This window comes from Pezoporus wallicus, unplaced genomic scaffold (assembly GCF_028554395.1).
Source record: "Pezoporus wallicus isolate ANWC-B61680 ecotype Strahan unplaced genomic scaffold, APGP_CSIRO_Pwel_v1 contig_5922, whole genome shotgun sequence".
Lineage (NCBI taxonomy): Eukaryota > Metazoa > Chordata > Aves > Psittaciformes > Psittacidae > Pezoporus > Pezoporus wallicus.
Window position 1 is genome coordinate 1406112 of NW_026637228.1, and position 23017 is coordinate 1429128.

General features: G+C 39.2%; 1 protein-coding gene across 19 annotated transcripts in view; it reads right to left on the reverse strand.

Annotated features, from left to right (window-relative positions):
- ROBO2 (roundabout guidance receptor 2) overlaps nt 1-23017 on the reverse strand; it is a 1076913-nt gene that overhangs the window by 242844 nt on the left and 811052 nt on the right. The gene's annotated exons all lie outside the window — the stretch shown is intronic.

The window sequence follows — 23017 nt, forward strand, 5'->3', positions numbered from 1 at the left end:
ATCAGCTTTAACAAAAGATAGAAGCTCTCAGAACAGGAATGTGGCCAGTACATCCACTGATAGTCTCTATAGCTTTGGCAAGTCTTTCTGGTTTAACAACTGCACTAAAGAAGAAAATAATGCCTCCTTTGCACTGGCTGCTGTCATTTTTATTCAACTGGTACCAGGGCACAGTCTAGCAAAGAGAACCTGCTGAAGAAGAGCATAAAGCCAGTGGCAGCTGCCAGCTACTGAAACCCTGTCATGATGCTGAACATTACCAGGGGGTTGCAGCCACATGGACACAAGAGAAAATTAACTATTAACAATTACTGTAGGGCAAATTCAACACAATTTACAATGAAATACTGTTTTCCCTGGCAATCCTAACCAATTCATCACCTATTAAGTTGGAAAATACAGCGTGGAAGAGTTCCAGGATTTGTGAAACCAGCATGGAGAACATAATTCCAGTAGTAAGCTTCCCGTTTACCATGGCTGTTTCAGTGAGCCATTGGCTTTGGGTAAGGTAAATTATAAGTTTTCTGAAAGAAAACATTATTACTAGTATGAGTTCACTTTTTGTCTTTAAATTGCTTTAAGATTTAATCGAGAATTATTTTTTATTGTTTCAGATCAGACATTCATGTTTTGCACAGCAGAACATTTATACCTGTCTGATTAATAAAAACACATACTTACTAGCTGTGAAGGTTACCAGAGGTACATGCTGATATCTGTTTATAACCTCTATTAACACAAAAAAATTTTGGCCAAGTATTCAATAACTGTATTGAAGGGATTCTACATTAATCTCAGTCCTTTTGATTAAGCATCACTGCTATGACTGTGTCAAACAAAGCTGGAAAGTACTCCTTCAGTAGTTGCCTGTTGCCGCCATCAATTCCTGATCACATCAAGGCCAGAAAGATAATTTAGGTTTAATTCTCATTCTTTCCTACCCATCACAAAAAAAAAAGAGACATCTATTTGGAACAGATACTGGTAAGCCTGCATGATACAAGCACAAGCGAGAGGCAACTCTGAAGCTGTACAGAAAGTAACACAAAACAAGAAGTTTTAGGAGATCAGGACAGTTCAGATAGTTTTTGAACATATCACACAATGTAGCAGGTGTGATAAGACTCAAATGTGATTACAGAGTTCAGCTACGTAATACCTGTCAGAATGTTTGCTGTACTTCTATTAAAAATGCATCTACAGACAATATGTAGTATCCAGTGAAGATTCATGTATAGAAAACTATGTCTATTTGTATACACACATAAGCTTGCACATATATTTCAGCTGCATTACCATTTCTTCAGTACAGAGACAATAGAAAAGCTTTCCATTTCAAAGACTGAGACATGTGAAGGACATGACTGAGAACCAGGTCCCAAGGAAATCCAGAGCATCCTCCAAAATAGCTGGGATTCTCATTCCTTAAAAAAGCAAATAAGCAAAGTTCAAGATCTTTGTCTGTATTCTCCAGGCATTCACTAACCTGAGGATTGAGTGCATCTAGGGTTACTTGGAGGTCCAAGTTAGGACCACTGCACAAGTGACCATGCAATATTCTAGCACAGAAGTAAACACACACATATATATAAATGATATATAGGTAATTTGGAAACATTCAGATACCTTAAAGATTAGGAAAAAAAAACCCCAAAACATAAAAATTAAAACAAATACTATGAATAATAGAATAAATATTTATTCAAATTCACTCCTTGTGCTAGGTTACTAACAGTTTATTGTCACATAGCCAACATTCACAGTATCACAGTATGCCAGAGATTGGAAGGGACCTCAAAAGATCATCTAGTCCAATCCCCCTGCCGGAGCAGGAACACCTAGATAATGTCACACAGGAATGTGTCCAGGCGGGTTTTGAATGTCTCCAGGGAAGGAGACTCCACAACCTCCCTGGGCAGCCTGTTCCAGTGTTCCGTCACCCTCACTGAGAAGAAGTTTCTTCTCAAGTTTAAGTGGAACCTCTTGTGTTCCAGTTTGTACCCATTACCCCTTGTCCTATCATTGTTTGCCACTGAGTAGAGCCTGGCTCCATCCTCGTGACACTCCCCCTTTATATATTTATAGACACTAATAAGGTCACCCCTCAGTCTCCTCTTCTCCAAACTATAGAGACCCAGCTCCCTCAGTCTTTCCTCATAAGGGAGATGCTCCACTCCCTTAATCATCTTCGTTGCCCTGCGCTGGACTCTCTCCAGCAGCTCCCTGTCCTTCTTGAACTGAGGGGCCCAGAACTGGACACAATATTCCAGATGCGAACATTCTCCTTAAGAAAGGCAGGCTTTTTCTTACCTTCAGGGAGCATAATATACAGTAGCACAGGCTGATAACTTGTAGGGCATATAAACCACATTCAGGAAAATACCCTAGTTTTATTGTTCTTTGTTCTATGAACTGTGTGTGTCCTCAAAATGTCATCAGCAATAAACTGTAAAAGGCATCACATCAAGTCATTAAAAGACACTCCCTAAGGCAAGAGACCACAAACTGAAATTGCCTACTACCTTATTTACACATTGGGCCAACCTAGGTATGGTGACTTCACAGTCCTTTTATTCAATATATGTTTCCATACATTATATGTGTATTTAATTACTGCCCAATTGAGAACAATGGGGGGAAATTATGTTTATTTAATAATTTGATTGGTTTTTGCAGCGCTGAATGAGCACCCTTGAAATATGATTGGCAGGTTGCTCCTGCCGAAGCCCCAGGGGCCATTCACCTGTCACTTCTGCTGGCAAGGACTGGTGTGATGGCCCACGCTGCACTCTTGACAATGAACGACAGTGACCTGTCCTCGGAGCATACCTGACTTGGTCATTTCTCCTTTCTTTCTTTCTTGCATGCTACCTTCTGTAATCTCTACACCGCACAAAGCAGTTAAGAAAGCAAAATCATTGCCCTGACTAAGAAACACTAGGCAAAAAAAGGACAAGCAAATAAGGACTAAGCAGTAGCCTAAAATCTATTCATGCTTTCTCTGGAGTGAAGTAGAATAAGAAGCATCAGAAACAACAGAGCTCAGAGGGCTGCAAAAACGATGTTGAGAATTGAAAACCTCATAGTTCTTAAAGGAAACATCAGCATTACAAGTCTTCCTTTTTTTATATAAAATTTCTAAGTTTAAAAGAACATAATAGTTCCATTGTTTTATATTTTTTTAGAATATGTTTATATTTCAAAGCCAACTATAAATAAGAACTTCAGGTTACCTAGCAAATTGACAACTAATTATAGAGTAATGTAGTTTTCAGTGTTAAACCAATTTGCTGCACCAAGACAACAGGCTCAAATTCTAGGTATGGGAATACCCTGTTGCACGGTTATTTCCTAACACAAACCCATACGTAAAAGCCAGTGTAGTCTCAGGGCTCACCAGGCGCTCTGATCCGAAGCAAGTAATATCCCTCATTTTGATATTTCAAATGCACACACAAATGTTCCACAGGAGTACGTACTCACTACTGGAAACTCCATTAATTTAAGATCGAATGTTACTTGATGAAGCACTGCTTGGTTTTAAATTGTATTTATATTACATTGCTATGTTTATTTTTCTGAAGCCTTTGGACACTAATCACCAAGTTATCACATGCTGTGAACTGCAATGCTGAAAATTGTTTCTATGCTTCCAAAGACAGCATGTCTTAGTATATACTGCCCTTCTTTCATTATTGTTGGTTTTAATGTATGTGTTTGACTAGCCCAATTAATGTGTATGTTTAACTAGTCCACTGCAACTTGGACAAAAATCCAAAAAGGCAGATTAAGTGTAGATCACAAGACACAAAGATGACATTTAGAAGATTATCTTTGTGAAGATTTCAGTAGTGAGATTGTCAGCTGCTGTAAATGCCCTTTCCTGCAGTCAGTGCAAGTAAACCTGATGATACACATCAGTTAATGTCCTAATCCAAACAGCCTGATTTTTGAGTCCAGTGAGAGGAGGAAGATTGCCTTTAACTGATTCTTTACAAAAGCAGTATCTTTCTCTTTTCTTTCTAACATTTTTTCCTAAGATGTTCCCAAGCACAGTTTTGGGATAACACTACTGACCTGCTAAATTCCTCAAAAAGGAGAAGTCATCACAGAGTTCTGGGTGTGTTTAAAAATGAACTTGAAGTGAAACAGACCAAGGGAATGGGATAGCCAACCACAACATAAAACAAAATACCCAGAAAGGAGAGTATGTCCAACTAATTCAGTGCCATTTCATTTGTGTGAGTTACCTATTAGTTAAAGTAGATAGGTAAGCACTGGGTCCCTAGTGCTGGAAAACTTCATAACCCTTATTTGCAAAATATTTATCTGATCTAAAAAAATACTATAATTATTGCCATTTTACTAGGATGGCAAGACAGTAAAAGAAACTCACAATCATATTTCAAAGGTGCTCACAGTTTAACTGTGGATCATCTTTCCTCCCTCAAAATGCCTTTGTTTGAAATCAATGTTTAGATCATGCATATGTGAATATGCATAAGTTACACAAAGTGTTTAATTGGACTTTTTCTCTGGCAAGTTTTTTTGACCTTTGTAGTTCACTTCTTGGGGTGTATATTTATTTATACACACCACACAATAGCTTTTAGGGTCTCTACTTGAAGGTTTTTCAAATCCAAAAGGTTTCATAAATGATTGTTTCCTTAAGGAACACTTATGCAAATACACACATGTGTGACTGTTGTCAACATTTTCTTCCTTGTATTAATATTTTGCAATTCCTCATTTTTCAAGATATCTGCAGTTCCAAAGAAAGTTTAGTTTACAAATTCTGGAGAAATCTGTCAGGTGGTGTTTTGTCAGAGGATGACTGTTAATACCATCAGAAATAACCTGCTTTAGGGGAAAAATATTCCCTTTTCCTAATTTAGCCCTGGAAAAGCAAATGATAAAGATTTTGTTGACTTCAGTGGAGTCAAGGCTTGAGAACATGAATGTGACTTCTGCAAAACCTTACAAGTGATGTCATCAAACAAAGGAGATAACATTATAAGGCATCCTACATCACCCCTTCAATAACACAAAAAACAGAGCATGTCACGCCTCGCACGGGTAGAGAACAGAGAAGTGTCCTCATGATCAGCTCACACAGACTGAAATCTAGCATGCCAATGTGACATTGGAGAAAACACTGTTTACGCCTAAAGGAGAAGAAAAACTGTTGAGGAACATTTTATGCAGGTGAAAATATGGTTTATGTAATCCTGCCAAGGTCAGTAATGCACAGGCTGTGCTACTGCTGAACTGCTGCCACAAAAAGTTAGAGCTGCCCAAGGGCTTCAGCTACTTACACAGTTATTAAAAGATTTCAAAGAAATACTACAAAAACCATCAGTACAACATGACAATCTGTACTGTTTGCTACTCCTCTTATACAGATTTTTCCTTCCCCTTTTAGGATATGCACAATATGTGATATTGTCCCTGATGTATTTCCATGAATGTCCCCTAATATCCTGGAGGGAAATGAAAGAGCCCTATCATGCTGCTTTTTCATTTAAATTAGAGAAAATTCTGTATACTAAGTGATCAGAATAGTGTTCTTAATATGTAGAGCAACGAACTGGCTGCCAGTGAAGGCAGGATTCCTGATTTCATGGACCAATGGTCTAATCTACTAAGGCAAATTCTTCTTCCCACATATGACAACTGTGAGCTTTAGCCATATCATTCAAAACAATGAGATCATGAAAATTCATTTTTGAGGGACAGATGGATGATATCCATTATTAATGGAGACCCAAACAGAACCTTTCCCTAAACAATGCATGTAGAGCCTTTATCAAGATCCATCAGACAAGGAACTTGACACAATAAAAATCATCATAAGAAAGTTCAGTTTTACAAGGATAGATATTACAGGTAAATGCATGCAATATTACAGTCCACTTATTGGTAAAAATTCAATGAACAGTTACTGAATGGCACTCAATAAATCCAACTAATTAAACTCCCACAACCGTAATTCTCTTTTCATACATCACATTAAAAAAACCTGTGGCGATGGAAGAGAGAGGTTCCTATCTATTTCATAAATATGTCTGTCAAAATACTAACTAAGAAAACTAAGGAGGTGATACAACGCCATCTCAGTATAGACACCTAAACAAAAGGCTTGTCTTCCAGAAGTCCCATTATAAACATTGCAAAAAGAGAGATGCTGGGAGAAGCTGGTTCAGAACAGCAGCTCATCTTCTGTGTTCTACAATATTCTGGAAAAATATGTTGAAGACCTAAAGTTGGGCTATTTCAATGTATGATACTTCATCAGGGGCAACATAAAAACAAAAGAAACCCAACCGCTATGCTCCCTGTTCCCCCCCCATCAAACTGACTTTATTCATGTATCCTATAGGACTAGGAACAATACTAGATTCTTCCTACAAGGTGAAGGCCTCTCAGCTTTGAGATAGCAGTGTAATTTTCCTAGATACATTATGTGAAAACTAGTGATTTCTGATGTCTGTCTTACCTTCCTGTACTCTTAAAATGACAAAACCAACCTAATAGGAGACTTCCCACTTTAGTCCTTAAGCTGAGACAAATGTGAATGATTCTGTTTCTCTAGAAAATAACACAATGAGTATTCCTTATTTTCTACCTTTCTAGAGTATCTGGACTACATGAAAAGATAAAATACTGACAAGAAAAATAAATTTTTGTAATATTATTTTCCCTTAGACTTTGGAAGTGTTCTTGCTTGTGGATGATGACTGGTCCATGTGTATGGGATTAGTTCCTTGCCCATTCAAACAGACAGTGAAATCAGCGTGGCTAGGCCAAAACCAGACATTTTTAAGCAGTCTCATAACTGATTACATGGGGAAAAAAAGTAAGCACATTAGTATTTTGGTATTAAAACAAGTATGACTATTTTCAAAGTCAAAGGGCAAAAATGAAACTGTCATACATGGAGTGACATGGGTAACCTTTTCATGTCCAGACAAGTGCTGTCCTTCTCTTCATCTGCCCATTCCCTTTAGTCCAGCAGTGTTTCCTCTCCTGCTCCATTGCATCTATTCATCTGACCTGTGATAATCTTACTGACAAATTCCAATGTGTAAGTGTTAACTTGGAAAGTCCTGCATAATTCCAACTGACAAGTAATTCTGCTCTGTAACAGCCCTACAATATACCAAAGCTAAAGACAGGGAACTGGTACTGCTTTTTAAGTGAAAAAGTCTTGCCCGAATCTTGAAAAGCCAGGTTTGCCAAAGTGGCTCTAACTGCTCTGCTTCTTCTGGCTTCCTGGAAGAGAAAAAAGTCTGCCCCCAGTTCTGATTCTTGCCTTTCCTGTTGCAAAAGGAGCTTGGTATCAGTGAAGTCTCCACATCTCCTTCCCTGCTTGGCAAAATTTCATTTTCCATAGGTGACAGATGATTGGAGCTATCTCAGGAGAACAGGTCCAGTAGATCACCCCCAGACTCAAAATCTAGGGTCAATAATATATTCAGTTACAATCGCAGGTGGCATGAATTGGCAAGTTATACTTCAGATGAAAAGTGCACTTAATGCACGACTGGAACTCCTTCAGTTAGTATACAAGATTGCTTTTACATAGGCATATCAAAGCCCACTTTCAGTTATGCAACTTTTAAAGCTTATTCTTCATTCTTCCTTTGTTGGTGAAAACAGCAAAACGTATCAGAATTTGCCTCATCACTAATGCTTTAGTTTTTCTCCTGTAAAAAGACTGAGGTAGGCACTTGGCCAACATATTTACATTCTCCCACATGTGCAAGTTGTCCCACGCTCATCAACCACCTCTCTGCTCTAAGGCTGGGGACTGAGCTAAGCTAACACAATGTACGAACAGTCACCAACTGGGCACGTGCCAATGATCTCTACAATTGCTTTGAACTTTAGCTTATAATTTCTTCCCAATCCAACTTTAGCACAGTAAAGTAGTTCTTGTTAGAGTCTATGGAGAGATGTAGTTTCAGATTTCAATCACAAATATTTTTGCCATAGCAGAACTATATAAAAATAAATATGATTATCATAATAGTTCCATTTTTATTTAGAACTCAAAAACCTGGATGTGTTGAAAAAAGCTAGTACTATGATCTCGTATTCCCTTTTACAGTTACATGCCACCTTAGTCTGTCATGTTCCTTTAGTAAGAACTGTAGTATAACAGGAATAGATCTGTAGAATAACAGGTGTGGCACCAAGAATGGAGTGTCCACACAGTACCTCATTTAGTAGAGCCATTGTAAACTAGACTTAGTATGTTACCATCTTTGAATCTCCAAAGGCTGCTGGAACATGTTAGAATATCTCCTGGAACATACATTTTGATTTGATTCCTTCTGAAAGGAGCATAGCTGTCATGCCCCAACATCCCTTTGTAACAGGAACCAAAGTACAGGAAGAGGGGATAATCACAAGATTCACTTTTGAAGGACAGCACGCTCCTGATCTACACTAAAATGCTGAAGTAGAGGAACCCTTTCATCCCTCTTTGCCTCAGATGACAGACTCACTTTGTGCACATGGCTCAGAATAAACCCAAGTAAGATCTCCAAATACCAGCTTCCAACTTGCTACCAGCATTTACATCGCAAGACTCCATTCAGATGGAAGAAAAGGCAGAGAAATGAGTGCACATGGGTCTTAACAGAAATGTGGGGAATCAACTCATTAAGAATGAAAAATAGTAATGATCTTATAAGAAATTTTGAGAAGACCAGAAGGAAGAAACTACTTCATTGCTTTTTAGGACTGAACTCCAATGACCACAGCATTCAGCAAAGGCTGAATCTAGTTCATATACATGCAGTAAAGTATCTCATATTCCCTAGGCCTGTCTTCCACAGTGAACAGTAGAGGATAGCAATTGCATCACTTTCTACTGTAGGCTTATGGCTAGCACATGACCAGTGTAATCGGATCAGCTGTGGATCTTGGGGACTTGTGGCAAAAAAAAAACAAACAAAAAAAAAACAAACAACATAAAGCCCTTTCCAATACTTTAAAGGTGAAAGGGAAAAATGCAGATAATTTAGTATCTACAGAGGTTGTAGAGCTTAAGGTTTAGGTCCTCTTAAATAATGGCTATAACACATCTGAGGAAGGGAATTTAAATATAAACAAATAATGACTGCTATAATCTCAACCGAAACCTCTTTACTGGAAAAAGCTGTCAGCATTACAACATTCTTAAGTCCAGCTGCACTTACAAGGCCTCAGATTCAGAATCTTGGCTACCATTCTAATGTTACTTGGAAAAAGTGCAAAGTATTAAACATGAGGCCACGCAGTGGGGCTTGGAAAGCATGATACTGTCAAACCAAAGCATTATATTGCTGAAAGTGAAGCGACCCTGTTTCCCGTGCTTTGCCTATTATTAGCCTTCCTCCACGGGTCCTTACTCGATGCATCACTGCTTCTATTAGAAATATCTTTGCTCTGATTTCTAATATATAAATTAAAGTGTAAAGAATTCTAAACTGTACAATCCTGTGCTGTATGACTGCTAAAAAATACTTTAAAACTTAATTTCTTAAACAACAAAAAGATCTAATGGGATCTGGTAAACAAAAAAAATAAGTGGTGTGCCTAACACATCACATGGGGGATGTCACAGGAATTAGCTTGTGTTGAGTTAGTTCATGTCCCCAAAGAGCTGTGTTTGAGCTTTTTGAAGCTGCTCACTCAGAGGGATTATCTCATTCAATCTGCTTTAATCACAACTAAATGCTTTCAATTGGTATATACTGGGACAGAATTAGAGAATCAGAAGCTCCCCAAATCCATGTGATGGGTTTAGGGTGGTGGGATAGAAAAAGAAAGATACACTGCAGAGGTAAAAAAAAAAAAAAACAACCAACCAACCAACCAAAAAAAACAACACAAAAAACAAACACTCCAGAATTGGAGCTTGTGAGTTTGATGCACTGTATGGTAATGGAGCTACACCAGAATAAAACAAAGAAAATAAAGGTAAAACGACTGATAGAGTTTTGAGTGTTGGAATGCAGTATGCTTCATAAACTTTCACAGTGAACCTAACAGCCCACTATTATCTTCGTACTTCAAAAGCCTCCTCTCAACACAAGGTTTTCATAAAGGCCGTTAGTGAATATAGTTGTAATTGCCATTATATGTACAATATGAGAATATTACCATTACCAAATTTGCCAAATAAAAGTTCAGTGGGAACACAATGGAAATAACAATGCAGTATTTTCCTAGAAAACCTGCTAGGCAATAACAGCAACAGTTATAGTAGGATATTAAAAGATACAATAATACATATGGATTTCAGAGTGAAGGCACAGGATGGGCTACAGCTACATATTCTACGCATCATATGTGTGTGCATGCACACCATTCAGTTGTTGATTTTCTCCCTGTTGAGGGGCTCAACAGTTTGATTTCTAGCTTATTGCTGTCAATACATTCATAGTTTACTCATGATTTAAAGCTATCGAATAACTTTATGCTGACATCAGTTGCTTCCCTGACAGCTCTAAAATACAAAATAACAAGCAGTTGGTGTCAGCACTCTTAAATCAAGCCCAAGGGCCCCCATGGCACCATACCATGGCAGCTTGTTACCGCTAAGCAAATGTCAGTCCATTCAATGTGTGTAGGAGGTTGTCAACTCCCTGGTTGCATCTGCCCTAATAACTAGGCCTCTGTAAGGTGAAATTCATAAAGCTACCATCACCTTGCCTGAAACCCAAGGTGACAGAGGCTGGAACAGATCACATCCCTTTCCAAGCTCAAGGAAAGGCTGCCAGGCTGAGAGACTGGGCTCTATAGCTCTGCCTTAGAGAGGTTATATTATTCTTCTGCCGGTTTTGCTAGGAAGCATTGAAAATACACAGTCATTAACATGCAGAGATGGGTTATTTTTTAATCCTCACTTTATATATTCCAGTGTTAACAGCATGTTTCTTTGAACAGTGCAATCTAGCCAGGGGTGTAGCTAAGAATTTGGAAAGTATACACACACATTGGCCTCCCTGTTGGTCCCCTGCCCTCACTGTAGCCATAATCTCCCAAGATAGACATACCATTATACATATCCCCATCACTAGCACAGCAGGTGCTATTAGACAGGGGATCTAGCAGCATGTTCATAAAAGGCCTGGCAAAGAACAAAAAAGCCACTGCCCCCCATGAAATTAAAATTGTATGCTGTGGCGTACACAGCACATGCCTGCTTCCACTTGAATAACTTCTGAAACATCTTGCAGCACAAAGCAGATCAGAAAATCTACCACAGAAAAAAGGAGTTCAGTCATATGAGAGTAAAATTTTGTTTTCCAATCTTTCTAGTACATGAAGCAAGACACTGAGACCCTAAAAATTATAATGGATGTTTCTTCTCATTTAATTTGAAAAAAAAAAATAAAATAAAAGGGTTATATCTGCAGCAGAAGACAGGATTTTCTCTACAGTTAAGCATATGAAAATGTGTATCACAATTACTTTAAATACAGTTAAGCAATGCTAAGTCCCAAGGTTATACAAAGCAAGAAGATGACAAATAGAGAGCACTATTTTCACTAGATACCTACAATTTAGTATTTGTCATTCACTGACTTTCTTTCAGTTTGTTTACATGTACTATTCACTAATGAATTTATGATTCTCCACCGTGGTACTGTATACAGATCAAAACAGGATCTCATCATTAGGAGATCATCTCCTAAAAATGAAAGAGACCTCAAGAGAAAGACTTAATTTCCAACTAAGAAAAGAGAACACCAAGACAGGCGAACCACTGACCCTGAAACTACAGAACTATACCCATTTTTCCAAGGTCCCCTCCAGGGTACACTGCAGCTCACCATTAGGGTTAATCCAATAATACTCTGTGAGCAATGGAGAATGTGCAAGCTGTACCCTTTCACACAGTGAATTTCACAAATACACAAATATTATATTTCACAAATACACAAATCCAGTTTAGCTTCCCCTTGTACAAGTCCCGCGATGATGGGCAGCTAAGAGGAGGGGGATCAAAGGGAGAATGCTTTGAAGGAAAAATGCACATAGGTTTGAAGAGGCAATTAATCTTTGCAAAGACACAGAGAAGAGGAGGGAGATGCCTGTCACCTCAGCAAGACTAGAGACAATACAGTACTCTCTGTATCACATTTGTATTTTAAATAAAGAAAAGGAAATCTGGCTTCAGTACTAGGCAGGCTAGAGAAAGAGACTGAAATGTGTTTATGTTTAAAATACAAATGGCACAAACATTCGTGACATAGTATTTTAAGTGTTTCCACATTACATTCCTGATATGTCCAAGTCGCTTTTCCAACATGTATTTGAATTTACAGAGATATTAATGGCTCCCATTCTCATGCTAAGTCTTGGGATTTCATGCTTTTAGAACATCATGAGAAAATCTCACACATCATGACTCACTGAAGAAGCTGAAGTTTTACCTTACCAATAAGGAGAAAGAAAAGGGACAGAAATAATAAAGCTTAACATCTCCTCTATTTCTCCACTGCTTCCCACCATTTTGACATTTTTTTTCCCCTTCATTTTCTTCTTTTTTTTTCCCTATCTGAAAATTTCTGTGTTTGCTTTGCTTCACTGTTTTTCTGTAGCTCAGATAACAGTGACATGCCTTTCCCATTTGCACTGGACAAGTATGGAGGATATATTGATCATACAAATTGAAAGAATATTGCTGTAAGTAATCTTGGCTCTTTAGAGGCCAGAATGAAAATACCACTTTTCTCCATCAGAGCATGTCTAATTAAAAATAACTCCAGAAAAGCAGCTGAAGAATGCTTTGGCTCATCTGTAACATGCTTTCCTACAAATATGTGTCTAAAGACACTCCAATACTTTTAATGCATTTACTTTTTACACGAAGGAAAAAAAAATCCAATTGTAAAAAATAACAAACATAATTGATTTCTATTTGACAAAGAAAAGTAAGAGAGTTCATTCTTACAAGTACTCTGTGAAGTGCTGCATAAGTAACTACTGCAATTTGTGTCTCTCCAGGGGCAAATGCATGGGAATCCAACATCAGCACTGAATTAAGAGGAAAGAAGGCAAGAGAGAGACAGAGACAGAACGAGAAGCAGTGTCCCAGAGCAATACTGTTCCTCTACCATCTGTCACAATCACTGCCATTCCCAAAAGACCTAGTTTAGAAAGGCCACTACAACTAATGAGCATTGGAGAAAGGTGGCATCTTGAATTAAGCTACATATAAACATCAAAAAGCCAAATAAAATGGGTAAAGCTCTTAATAATCCCTCAATACAGCAGGACAAAGGTCCTACACTATTGGTCCCAGCAGTAGCTTGTTGGAGCTCATACTGAACCCTTGAGATACACATGTAGTTAAGGAGAAATGCTACCATATTGGGGGCTAATTAGCTTTGCTATTTCTCTTTTATTTTACACTTTATTTTGTTCTTTGCTGAGTAAAGAATGCTATACACTGTAGACTGAAAAAAATAAATACAACACTGCAAGAGAAATCAGACACTTTTATGCCTGCAATAGTAATTCTCCAGTCAGTATTTTAATATTACTCTTATTTTTAATGGAAATTTCAGCATTTTTGACTTCAGAATAAAAACTTGTGATTTTTTTTTTTTCTTTCCTGCTTGCAGGAGAGAGAAAACAACAAGTATCAGGTAGCTGGTTTGCTCTTTTAGAGATTCTGTTAAGAAAATAATGAAACGCTATCTTAGGACCACTACAAAAGGTTATGAAAATTAGCATCATAACCAAAACAGAACATGGTGCTTGAATCTTAATATAGGGATACTTGGTTCCACTATAACTCTTGAAGAGGAGTCTTGCCCGAGACATCTCCTTCAGGAACTGAATTACTTTCTGCAATCATAAACATCTGTAACTACAAAAACCTGATCTGTCACTAAATGTGACAGAAAGACCTGAACTGATTTTGTCACATCCAAGGATGATGGTATTGTTATCCTGGATTCCCAGGTTGCAAGGAACTTCAAGTAAATGTGATATTTTCAATCCCAAGCACTGCAGCTCAGGCTTGTTCTCCTAATGTGCTTGGTTGGCCACAACACTGAGATTAAATTATACCAACAAACTCCTGACAAAACTCATTTATCTCATTCATACATTCCTACCACTCACAGCCAACAAAGCCCCCAAAAGGATGCTGCAGCTGTCTGAAAACAAAACATCATCATCCAAGAAAAGCTCTGAATTCCAATAGGAGCAAGTCTTTGGATACAAGCCGGTACTAGGGACTTCTCTGCTGGTATCAACTACACATGGAAGGTCATTAAAATACTACTGTGGTGGACTACAGTTTGAAGTCAACAGATCAACAGCAGAAAATTATACATTTGAAAGAAATGTAAAGGAGAAATGAAAGCTTGCATTTTAGATACCAAGAGAAGGTTTAAGCCAATTTCATTTCAAAGCTGTATCTTTCTCCACTTACAGTTCCATATGGCTGTATAATGTCTAATGAAAGTATATGGCAGTTACTCTCCTCTAAAGCATCTATCCTCCTGAACCCTCCTCCTCCTCCTCAAGTGGCTCCTATATTATTCCAAGCCAGCAACTCACACTCAGCAATGCTGTTCCAACTGATATTAACATAATCTCAAGGTCAAATACGAAGTGTGCTTTATGGTGCACAGGGAAACCCGCAGAAACACCAGAAGTCAGCAAGCTTTTGACAGCTGAAAAAGTGAGAAACTCAACAGGAATGGTGTGTATGAGCCACAGAAACAGGGATGGGAGGAGAATGAAGGCTGGCTGTATGGGAACAGCCACCACCTCTCTACCCTCCCACGTTTCCCAGGGTTTGTAAAACCCTGAGAGAATTTATCTATGAAAGGTTGCTTTGGCAAACTGAAGTTGAAACTCTACTAATCCAGTGCTTCCCACAACAATTTTAGCTGGAAACCAGCAGAACAGTAAATACCAGACCTAGCAAACAACTAGATTTATAAATACCACATACATCATATATAAGTCTATGCATATGTACATATTTACATGTATGTGCATATGTACACTTAAAAACATCCTTAACTACAGAAAATCTTATTATTAGATTCAGAATAATAGGAGATGTTAAAGCAAATTTAAGGACCTGTAAAATTTTGTCATCTAGAATACACAGAATAAATTTCCAGTTAAGAATTTCTTACCTATGTTTTAAAATCAGCTTCCACAGAATCACACTTTAACTAACCTGTATGTTTCCTTTGCTCAGATGAAGATATGTAGTTCATAAAATATGTCAATTTAAAGCACCACCCCATTTCTATTCTTTACATTTTTCAAGTGAATTTTAATGCCCAAGTAAGAAATTGAGATTTTATCCTTACAAGCACAGGGTATGGCATAGACAGCCACAGAGCAGCTTCTCCCTTCCATGCGCCCCAATTTTCTATCCCCAAAACCTTACTGCTTAAATGTCATAACCGTAATGACTACTGTAATATTAAATGCTCCTGTGTCAGATTCACGTTGAGAGGTCTAAGATAAACATGTAGACTTAAACTGAGAGTTAAGTTCTGACACAGATACAAATGCATACAGGCAGTGGGAGACAAACTCCTGATAAAAACTATAAATATAAATGTCTATCTCCCTTCTATCTTCAAAAAATGTTGGGTTCCCAAATACGATATATAAAATAAGCATGCAAGTAGATCCAGGCCTGTATGTAAGTTGTCCAATTAAAGTTAAATTTCCTGAAAAAATTCCATGGAAATTAAATAAATGCACTCCGGGGAATAAACTCAAAAACCAGTCCAATGTATCATGTGACTATTTTACAGCAAAAACTTGTGCAATTCAATTCCTTTACAATTCCTTTACAATTACGGGGCTATGATATAATAGGCATCACAGAAACATGGTGGCATGGCTCCTATGACTGGAGTGTTGGAATGGAAGTTTACAGGCTCTTTAGGAAAGACAGGCCTGGCAGACGGGGAGGGGGAGTTGCCCTTTATGTTAGGGATAGGCTGGAGAGTATGGAACTCTGTCTGGGGACAGGTGAGCAGTCCACAGAGAGTTTGTGGGTCAGGGTTAAAGGGAATATAGCTATGGGAGACATTACTGTGGGGATCTGTTACAGACCGCCTGATCAAGGAGAACCTGCAAATGAAGCACTCCATAGACAGATAGGAAAAGCCTCACGCTCGCAGGCCCTTGTCCTCATGGGTGACTTCAACCACCCTGACATCTGTTGGAAGGACGGTATGGCCCGGCACAAGCAATCCAGGAGGTTCCTCGATTGTGTAGAAGGCAACTTCCTTCTGCAAGTAATAGAGGAGCAGACAAGGAGAGGTGCCATGCTTGAGCTCGTGCTCACCAACAGGGAGGGGCTGGTTGGAAATGTGACTCTCCAGGGCAGCCTTGGATGCAGTGATCATGAGATGGTCGAATTTGAGATCCTCAGGACAGTGAGAAGAGCATGCAGCAAGCTCACTGCCCTGGACTTCAAGAGAGCAGACTTTGGCCTCTTCAGGAACCTGCTTAGAAAGGATACAGCCCTAGAGGGCAGAGGGGCCAAAGACTGTTGGTTGATATTCAAGGATCACCTGCTACAAGCTCAGGAGTGTTGCATCCCAACCAGAAGGAAGTGCAGCAGGAGGGCCAGAAGACCTCCTTGGATGGATAAGGAGCTCCTGAGGAAAATTCAAATGAAAAAAGAGGCTTATAATAAGTGGAAGCAAGGACAGGTGGCATGGGAAGAGTACAGGGACGTTGTCCGGGAAGCTAGGGACCAGGTTAGGAAAGCTAAGGCCCAGTTAGAATTAAACCTAGCTAGAGGTATTAAAGATAACAGGAAGGGATTCTACAAGTACATAGCAAATAAAAAACAGACTAGGGAGAATGTAGGCCCCCTCAGGAAGCTCTCAGGAGAACTGGCTACACAGGATTTGGAGAAGGCTGAGGTTCTGAATGACTTCTTTGCCTTGGTCTTCACTGCCAAAGCCTCTGACCAAACCACCCAGGTCTTGGAAGGCAGATGCAGGGACTGTGAGAATGAAGACCTTGCGCCCACTGTAGGAGAGGATCTGGTTCGAGACCATCTTAAAAATCTGAACGTGCACAAATCCATGGGTCCTGATGAGATCCATCCACGGGTCCTGAAGGAGCTGGCAAATGAAGTTGCGAAGCCGCTGCCCATCATATTTGAAAAATCATGGCAGTCAGGTGAAGTTCCCGATGACTGGGAAAAGGGGAAATATAACCCCCATTTTCAAGAAGGGGAAAATGGATGACCTGGGGAATTACAGACCAGTCAGTCTCACCTCTGTGCCTGCCAAAATCTTGGAGCAGATTCTCTTGGAAGGCATGCTAAGGCATATGAAAAACAACAAGGTGCTTGGTGACAGCCAGCATGGCTTCACTAAGGGGAAATCCTGCCTGACCAATTTGGTGGCCGTCTATGATGGGGCTAAGGAACTGATGGACAGGGGTACGGCAGCTGATGTCATCTACCTGGACTTGTGTAAAGCATTCGACACTGTCCCACATGACATCCTTGTCTCTAAATTGGAGAGACATCAATTTGATGGATGGACCACTCGGTGGATAAAGAACTGGCTGGATGGCCGCATGCAAAGAGTTGTGGTCAGTGGCTCAATGTCCAGCTGGAGACCAGTAACGAGTGGTGTCCCTCAGGGATCGGTGTTGGGACCAATCTTGTTTAACATCTTTGTCGCTGACATGGACAGTGGGATTGAGTGCGCCCTCAGCAAGTTTGCCGATGACACCAAGCTGTGTGGTTTGGTTGATACCCTGAAGGGAAGGAATGCCATCAAGAGGGACCTCAACACACTTGTGAGGTGGGCTGATGCCAACCTCATGAAGTTTAACCATGCCAAGTGCAAGGTCCTACACCTGGGTCAGAGCAATCCCATGCACAGCTACAGGTTGGGAAGAGAAGAGATTCAGAGCAGCCCTGCGGAGAAGGACTTGGGGGTGTTGGTTGATGAGAAAATGAACATGAGCTGGCTTCAGTGTGCGCTTGCAGCCCAGAAAGCCAACCGTATCCTGGCCTGCATCAAAAGGAGTGTGACCAGCAGGTCGAAGGAGGTGATCCTGCCCCTCTACTCTGCTCTTATGAGACCTCACCTGGAGTATTGTGTGCAGTTCTGGTGTCCTCAACATAAAAAGGACATGGAACTGTTGGAACAAGTCCAGAGAAGGGCCACGAGGATGATCAGGGGACTGGAGCACCTCCCATATGAAGACAGGCTGAGAAAGTTGGGGCTCTTCAGCCTGGAGAAGAGAAGGCTGCATGGAGACCTCATAGCAGCCTTCCAGTATCTGAAGGGGGCTATAGGGATGCTGGTGAGGGACTCTTCATTAGAGACTGTTGTGACAGGACAAGGTGTAACGGGTTAAAACTTAAACAGGGAAAGCTTAGGTTGGATATAAGATAAGGTTGGATATAAGGTTGGATATAAGATATCTTTCCTGTTAGGGTGGTGAGGCAGTGGAATGGGTTGCCAAGGGAGGTTGTGAATGCTCCATCCTTGGCAGTGTTCAAGACCAGGCTGGACGAGGCCTTGGGTGATATGATTTAGTGAAAGGTGTCCCTGTCCATGGCAGGGTGGTTGGAACTAGATGATCTTAAGGTCCTTTCCAACCCTAACGATTCTATGATTCTATAATTCTATGATTCTACATGGACACTGGTTTTGCAATTCTATAATGATTCAGCTCATTATGTCTGGCCTCCTCAATTTACTTAGCAAGAAACCAATTGGCACGTCAGTTCTTTTTGGTACTCAAATAAAATTGGTCATCTCAGACTGTCATCATGATGCTATGTTCCAAAAGTATCTCAGCAGCAGCAATGCCTACTCGAATATGTCTGTAAATTTAAAATTACTTATTGGTTAAACATGCTACTTCTTATAATTTAATAATAATATTATTATAATTTCAGTAATAAAGATATAATTATATTAATAATAAAAAGAATCTGAACACTGATATTGCGTAAAAGTAAAATTCTTTGTTCACAAAAGAGGCATAATACACGTGGCAATTGTGCCATCCTTCCCTGACTCAGAAAAGATCACTTTGTGGTTATTTTTAGAAGTGGCTTAACATATATAATGGTTGCTTCCTTAGCACAACATCCTTCTCTTTTGAACTTCAGCAAGCAGTTTGGCTAGCTAGCAGATATAAAATTCACAGTACCATTTAAGGAAACCTCATATTCTTTCTCTGAAGCTCTATACATAGAAATTGCAGATAGTTATTTACATGGAGAAGTACATTCCAGTGGACTGAAACAAAGACCTGCTCTTGTCCAGTAATAAGTAGTTGTGGACTTCAGGTATTATGATCCTACATTAGACACTTTTTCAACTTAAAATATTTTCCAATTCAAAATGTTTTCCAACTCACTTTTCTGCTTCTTCCAAACAGAAGAAATGTGCTTTCTTGCCTTGTGTTTTGATGGACAATGGATGAGATGTGCTGCTTATGATGAACCATTACAATGAGCTTGATGTTGTGTCAAACCATTGGTTGCAAACAAAGGCCTTCTTCAAGGGCAGTATTTTACATACCTTCTGTTGAAGGAAAAGAGTTTCCATACTACTGAATTACTCACAGTAAGTCTGTTTCAACACAGACATATGTTCATGCATAAACTAAGCATGGGTGTTGATCTTTACAATTCTTCCTTACATCAATACTCCCTTTAGTTCTCAACCCAGTCCACAACAAACTGACACGCAGATCAGGGTGTCAGTTAATCCTGACATTTTGCTCTCCTTTGTCACAATCTATGGAAACTACACATAAAAGATGACTTTTTCTATACCTATAATCAGTCTTGCCAACCCAGAAGAGATGATGTTCAAAAAGGAAACCAGTGCAATGTTTTCTATCAAGGGAAATTATTTCACATACAACTGAGATCTGGGTATTATTCTTTGATTCCTAGTATGGAATTAAAATCTGCAGGTCTTTATACTATGGTTGCCTATCAGTAATTGCTTACTTAAGGAGTAACCATGAGAGAATACGTGGTGCCTAAACAAAACATGATTTGTGATTTATTTACAAAAGAAGCTCCACTCCTGTTCAAGCTGCACTGGATCCACCACCTAGCACCTTAACAACCAACTGTACTTCTTCCTTTACAACTAATCTGTCAACACCACCTCAGAGATGTCACATACATCACAACTTCCCAGTTTCTGACTGAGATTGCTTCGCTGAGCTCACCCATCAAACTGGCCTGTGCTGTTCCTTTTTCTCTGGCAACCTGCTGAGACATGGGCAACCACTTCATCATTATAAACATTGAAGTATTTCACTACTGCTTTCCTATCCGGCAGGCAGAAAAGCTAAGAGGAGGACATAGAGAGCAGCCTGCAGTGCTGTGCAGACCTAACAGACTTGCTGTCTAACTATTCTCTTTACCCTTCAGCTGACACGAGTTAGAACTGGCTAATGAAGTTTCATGAGCTAAAGCTCAGTTGACTTTCTCTCTCACTGTACATACTTTAAAGGGATATTTGGAAAGTTCAGCACTCAAGAGACGCTTACAAAATCTAAAAAGGCACCTTTCCATCCAAAGCTAAATTTTCACATAAAAGAGTTTATGCAGTAAGACTGCCTAATTCTGCCCTTACAATACACATCACCTGCACATATAGTGAGAAGCCACGCCCATTTTCCAGATACAGTTTAGGTGGTCAAGTATTCTAGCTCAGCTTTCTATTAATTTTATGTTCTTTTAGCTAAAGGAAGACAAAAGTTTTTATAGCTTTCTTCACCCTGCTGTTTCTCTTCGCCAGCAAGGCCTATTTAAAACCCCCCATTGCACATAACAGAAGGAACAGAACCCTGCAAAAGAACCCGTCACTTGGCTGTGCCAAAAGCTGGATTTTTTTCTCTTTCATTTTCTTTTATCAATTCAAGCACATTCTGTACTTCACAAAAGTGTTAGCCCATTATAGACAAATTTGATATTTTGCTATCTTGCCCTACTCTTGACATGAGAATAGAGTTCAAAGAAACTGTTTCATAAGCCTGACGTTTTTCAAATGTACACTTGAATAATTTATAGTTAGAGCATATTTTTATATTTACTGCTTTAGGTACTGATTTATTAAAATATATTTAAGAGATGTATGAATGCCATTAGGTTTCATCATGGGACCTAATTTCTTTAGCTAGAAAACATAAAGTGATAACATCAATGCACTGACTACAAACAGCAAATGAAGTAATTATGAGAGCTTACTGGAACTTTCCAAAAGTAACTCAGCCAAGATTGCCAAGAGATTTGAAGCCCCCTTCATATGCTCAGCAAATCTAGGGCAGAAAAAGAGACCACATGTGGAGCTATGTAAGGCAACTGAAATCTGATGGGCTTAGCAGCTCTGAAACTCAGATTCTGCTGTTATATTGGCTTGGTTCCAGAGACGTGTTTACTACTATGCAGAAAACTTCAGCTGTTCTTAGGATCGTACACTTTGAGTGGTGAAAAATAAATCACTAAATGGACCAAAAAGACCATGTTCATTCTGGTTTTGATGACTTTTTATATTTTAGTGTATTTCACGCTCCCAGCCTCCTAATACAGCACTACAACTCCTTCATTCCTCTAAATTTATTAGCTTTGTAAAGCCCTGCATGCTGGAGCTAAGCATTTGAGGAGAAATGGTGAGTGCAGGTAACAGCTGAATCACAGCAACTTAACAAATTACTGTTGATCTCCTGACAGTTTTTAACTGTTCCCCCTGTCATTCTGCCATGTATGCAACAGAAAATATGCTAACCTCTCACCTCTTCCAACCTTCCAAGCTTTTTTGTGAGCTCTAATTTGATATAGATACATGAAAAGCAGCATGGAAAGTACAGAGGCAGGAAAAGGAAAAAGTAACAAATGATGCAGTGAAGTTTATAAAACTGAAAGAAAAGATAAGTAAGAAAGGGTATAAAATCTAAAGGTATAATGTTCTGAGTTATTTCAGCACCCATTTCTCCCTATTAAAAGGACTTTACAAACCTAAGTCCCAGTGGCCAGATGTTCGCGGTCAGGATCTAGGCTAGAGCTGCACAACACACAGGCATTGAGAGCAAAAATGAGAAGATTGAAGTGTTTCATATCAGGGGTCACAGAAAGTACTGGAAAAGATGGCAAGATAGCAGTCACCCTTTCTGACAGTCTGCAAGTGAAAATATGAGCTTTAAGTAGGGGAGAAGAACATTAAAGCAATTAGGACATGAGAAGTGTATGACTCTACTTGTCCATTTTTTCTTTTTATCCTAGTAGATGTATTTTACTTACAGATCCTCCAGGATAATTACTCTTTCCTTTTTGGCATCATACACTGTTAATAGGTAAAAACAGTTATCACTTCATCAAACTTTGCATGCTTAACACAATCATTCTTAGTAAATTAGACCCTTTAGCCCTTTAATTTGTGCGGTTCTTAGCTGAACTCTCTCCAATATGTCAGTAACTTTCTGAATTAAACAAAGTTTTCCATCAATAGTCTCTCTAAAACCAAAATATTTCCTCTGGACCACTGTAAAATGTTTCCTGTACATCTATAATGAAGCAAACCATCAGGCTTCCTATGCTAATATTAATATGCACTCTGTAGGAATTTCTCAAGTTTACAATTCCAAACAAACTCTAAAACCTAAGCTGAACTAAAATCCACATACAAAAATGGCAGAAGTTCCACACTAATATTAACCGCTCTCCCTGATAGTCTGAGTTTAGAAGACAATGTACCGAATCCTAACTAACATTTCTTCAAATTTCATTTGCAATCTGAAAGTCATCCTTGTATTTTCCCTTTTCTTATACAGCATCCATGACAAGAGGTTTCCTAAACCAGCTGAGATTCCCTGGTACATTGTGATTTTCCATTCTGCCCAAAGGGACCACAATAAAGTAATTAAAGGAGTTCAGCTTCTCATTATGGACACCTAAATATAGGTATCTAAATGCAGATGGCAACACATCAGGTAGGTGCCTAAGCTCTAATTACAGGGCAGT